Source organism: Oreochromis aureus, linkage group 15 (assembly GCF_013358895.1).
Source record: "Oreochromis aureus strain Israel breed Guangdong linkage group 15, ZZ_aureus, whole genome shotgun sequence".
Classification (NCBI taxonomy): domain Eukaryota; kingdom Metazoa; phylum Chordata; class Actinopteri; order Cichliformes; family Cichlidae; genus Oreochromis; species Oreochromis aureus.
This window is the reverse complement of record NC_052956.1, coordinates 4,994,888-4,999,343: the sequence shown is the minus strand read 5'-3', so window position 1 is coordinate 4,999,343 and position 4,456 is coordinate 4,994,888. Positions and strand designations below refer to the sequence as shown.

The window sequence follows — 4,456 nt, the reverse complement described above, 5'->3', positions numbered from 1 at the left end:
CGAGGAGGCATCTCTGTAATTCCCTGTAAATGACAACTAATGAAGATGGTACGGGCTCTCATTGCTTTGTGTCTTTGAGGGGGCAGGGTTAATGCAAACATGTGCATCAATTTTGTTTTATTCAGTTGCCTCATGGCTGGGGAAACTGTGGAAAACTAAATGCTCCTTTTCTCATTTTCTTCTCCTCAGCAACGTCAACGGTCAGAGATGAGCGCTCTCCTTTTTGGCTGTATCAAGCACATGCTCAATTAGTGTCGCATGGTAGGTGAGAGCCATTTCGAAAACATTTCTCATTACACCTTATCGCAGGGGCACAGAGGGGGGCAACATGAAGCAAATTAGAGGGGTGAATGAGAGTTGGAGAACGAAGGAAGAAGGGAGGGCTGGAGACATCAAAGTGTTCCCACTCTATTTAAATTGAGTGATCTTGTGTGAAAGATCCCCACTACATAAAGATTAACCCCATCCTCCCTCCCTCCCACACACACACACACACACACACACACAGGGCTAATATCTCACACCCACATACCCTTGGATTTATGTGTCAAGGGTTAATAACTGCGGGGATGAGGACACTGGGGGGTATGTGTGGGGCGTTCCTGCAGATGCACGTGTGTGTTCATGTATATGTGGAATGTGTTTGCATTTGTATGAATAAGTGGAGAGGGGAAGACGGGACAAGAAGCGGGCAGCAGAGGTGGGGATCGCACAGTGAGTGTGAGAGAGGCTCAGTTTCGTCTTAGACCAAGAGACTGACGTGCTACAAATCCCACCAGCAGCACCACCAAACAGACCTGCCAGCACTCCTCAGGAAACCACTGACACACACTCTCTCACACACACAAGCGCAGAGGCGGAGAGCTGATGTGTTGCTTGTTTTCTTCCAATTTCATCATGTATGTCAGCTTTTCATTACGCCATTAAATATAAGTTCCAGGAGCTTGTAAAGTCAATGCAGAGACACACTGAAGCTCCTCTGGTGTTGCATTTGCAGTACAAATTTTTTAATGTCTGTTTTTCCTTTTATTTGCCACACGCCTGCATGTGTGTGGGTTTTTTAGTGTTTGTGCATGCATGTGTGTGGATTTGTTCCTCTACCTGTTTGTGCCTGGTGTCTTTTAGTATATAAAAAAAATGTGCGTGTGAGAATCCTGTCTTCCCCAAATTGTCTTGTATGCTGTGTGTGTGTGTGTGTGTGTGTCTGCTCAATCCCACCCAGTGGATTAGTGACGTCAGAGGAGCTCACCCTCTCCCTCTGATAAGGGGCGTGCGCCGCTGCCGCCCGCTCCCTGCTCCCCGTGCTCAATTTCAGATAGTGCTAATGGAATCTGTCCCGCGCGATTGTAATGCGAGTGAGACTCATTTTCCACGGAGCTTGGAGCTGTCAGCTTGGCAGGACAGTGAAGAGGAGGGGATGTTGGGAAGGAGGAAGGGAGAACCAAGGAAGTGAGAGGGCTGATGGGAGGATGAGGAAGGAGAGGATGATGAGGAGAGTGTGTGTGTGTGTGTGTGGCTGACATTTGTTTTGCTAGGCCTCTTCCTTCTTGTCAGAAAGCTGTTGTCTAGCTTCCCCCACGCTACTCATTATGGTGCATGTCTATACACACAAAGACACACACATTTCCAGGTTAATGTCTTGTGACTTAGGTGTTTTTTGGTTAAATTGCGAGTTGCTAAAATGGGTGTTCACTTAATGCTTTCCTAGCATTACGGAACATCAAAAATGGGATCCCAGGAAAGTGGAGACATTTTAGAGGCATTACTTTGCTGTAAGCATTTCCCATGTAAAGTATTCACAGAGATGTCTTTGGAGAGTATTACACTAGATTATGATATCACCTTTTAAAATGTTACTGCTGAATCAACCTGGGAACTACCCAGTACTTTCATGCAACTCTTGAATAACAAAAAGTTGATATACTTAGTTTGTTTTGCAGGATGTTTCACAAAATGAAAATACATAATTTATCAAAACACATCAAGTACAAATCCAATATGTGATAAAAATGATGACATTTCATGTAACCTTTAAATCTGCAGTTTATCAAGTGTCGACGAGCAGTCCTTAAATTGAATTATAACCTGTCTTCTTTCTCTCCTGTCTCATCTGCCTTCCTGCAGCTTAAAGAAGCAAGTCTGAAAATGTAAGGAATAGAAAGTACAGATATTTGTTTAAAAGTGCAGGGACTAAAAGTACAAAGTTATCAGAAGAAAAAACTGAAAATTCTACCTAAGTACAGAAACAAAGTATTTGTACTTAATTACTTTCCACTTCTGTTGCTTTCCACATGTTAAACAAATTCAGTCACATGTTCATGCAGTGGTTTGTTCTGTGCCTTTTAAAGTTATAGTGTATAACATCTCACTACTAGCTGCCAGTCCACTGTTTACCTCAACTGTTATTACGTGTCTCCATCTATTGACTCTGGAGGAGACTTTGTGAAAGGAGTCTGATGCAACTTGATGAGCCAGCGAAGCTCACTTCTGTCTGATGACAGTGATAGTGAGGTGGGTTGTTGAGGAACTTTTCTCTCAGTAAGCTCTGCCGTTTTTGCTGCTGTTAGCTGCCGTTAGCTTCTGTTAGTCGCTCTTAGCCTCGATTAGCTGATGTTAACCAGCATTAGTAAAACTATCTTTGAAATGGATCTGACAGTGTTGGACACACACTTAGCGAACAAGCTCTCATATGATGTGAGAATGTAATCTAACTATGTACCAGAGACACTCAAGCCTACCATTAGCTAGCATGATGTTAGCTTATAACCCGCTGTTGTAGTTGGTTCTTGCCAGCTGTCTGGAGACAGGAGGGTTGCATGTCTAATCTGCAGATAATAAGTAATAAGTAAACTGTACCTTCAAACACTACGATGTTCATTGACACACACACTCAAACTCTGATGTCTCTTGCCCTTGTACTCAATATGTTACCCAAGGACACTTTGACTAGGATATATGGAATCAAACTTGTGACCTCTCCATTAGTATACAACCCACTCTACCTGTCTCAGGAATCAGAAAGCTTCTGGTGCCAAAGCCCTTGCCCCTTTCATACAGATCAAAATTCACTTCAAAAGAAATGCCACTCATTGCACTGCAGAGGAGCAGGATTATTCATTATTAGTGTTATTCTTGGCCACAAATTTCCCAGCAGTGGATATTTTGATTGATACCACAGATGTGCAAGAATTATCATTATTATTAGTGATGGCTCTTTTAGTATCCCAGTATAGGCCAAACCAGTGTGGTAACCAGCCAGCATCACAGTACACAGCGTTTTGCTTATTGTGAAATTTTAATTACCTTTTGTAATCTCAATAAATAAAACATTCTGAGTGAATGTAAAGATCACAGGCAAACACAGGTTTAGCCACCTAAAATTGTGGCTGCTGGTTCCGAACCAAACCAGAACAACTGATTTTTTTTTGAAAGGTGTAACAGACTAACAGATTATATTCTTGTTTCTGCTATAGCAATTTAAATGGGGAAGGAAGTGCAGATGAGACACCACAAGCTTTAAAGTGGATAAAAGGTGGATTGTTTTAGCTCTGAGCCACAGTTTTCAATTTAAAAGCTGACATCAAAAGTCAGAAATACTATTAAATGCTGTAATTTATTACATTATTGGCAATATATATACTGTATACTCACTTTTTAGATTATATAAATGTATATATATGTGGTTTCTGTGTATTAATTGAAAGCGAGTGTTCTGAACAACCTCTCAATATCAGGTTTCCTTGGAGTCTATTTGAATGTTCGGTCTGATTACTCATGCTATGAACCAGATGTGCTTCAAACAGCAGCCTGCAGGTGGCAGCGTTTGCCTGACGAACTGTCCAGCGCACACTGACAGGTTCTCATCTCTGGCTGCAGTTCGGGTGATGCTTCTCGCTTTTCTGCCTCACCTTGTCATTTACTAAAACATCTGTCTTGGGTTCATTTTGGCTTCCAGTTTCAAAATATTTGTTTTTGATGTTCGGATGTGCTGCTCTCTTCCCTCGTCTCTGCTCTGTCGGAGTTACATTACTCACTTTTCTGATGAAGTGCGCCAACTGAAGCGAGGCCTGAAATTAAGGCAAAGAAATTAATTAGATTAAGTTAGAGTTCATTCGGGTCAGGCCACGCACGTCACTCTGTGATGCTCACTCTCAGTGTTGGTATATTCAGTGAAGAGGAGGGAAGGAAAGGAAATACCAATTTGACAGCATTTCAGGGATTACAGCGGTGGAGGGCATCTTTAATCTGGGACAGACTGTAGCATTTGTCTGCACTTAAAAGTGCCATCAGTCCAGTCTTCATCTATTGGCCTGTCACCCAGTTCCATGCAGTTTAAAAACACCCTCACACACACACACACACACACTCTGCTGGAGCTGATTAGACTCTTTAAAATAAATAAGCAGCAACCTAAATCTCACAGCCAGAGCTTTACACAGCAAGGGCCCCCATTACT

The 4,456-nt window shown here is 42.3% G+C and overlaps 1 long non-coding RNA gene across 1 annotated transcript; it reads left to right on the top strand.

Annotated features, from left to right (window-relative positions):
* Positions 1-794, top strand: LOC120433159. Its single transcript, XR_005608369.1, has 3 exons — positions 1-48; positions 190-261; positions 663-794. It is a non-coding gene; the product is annotated as an uncharacterized LOC120433159 (long non-coding RNA).
* The last annotated feature ends 3,662 nt before the right edge of the window (positions 795-4,456 follow it).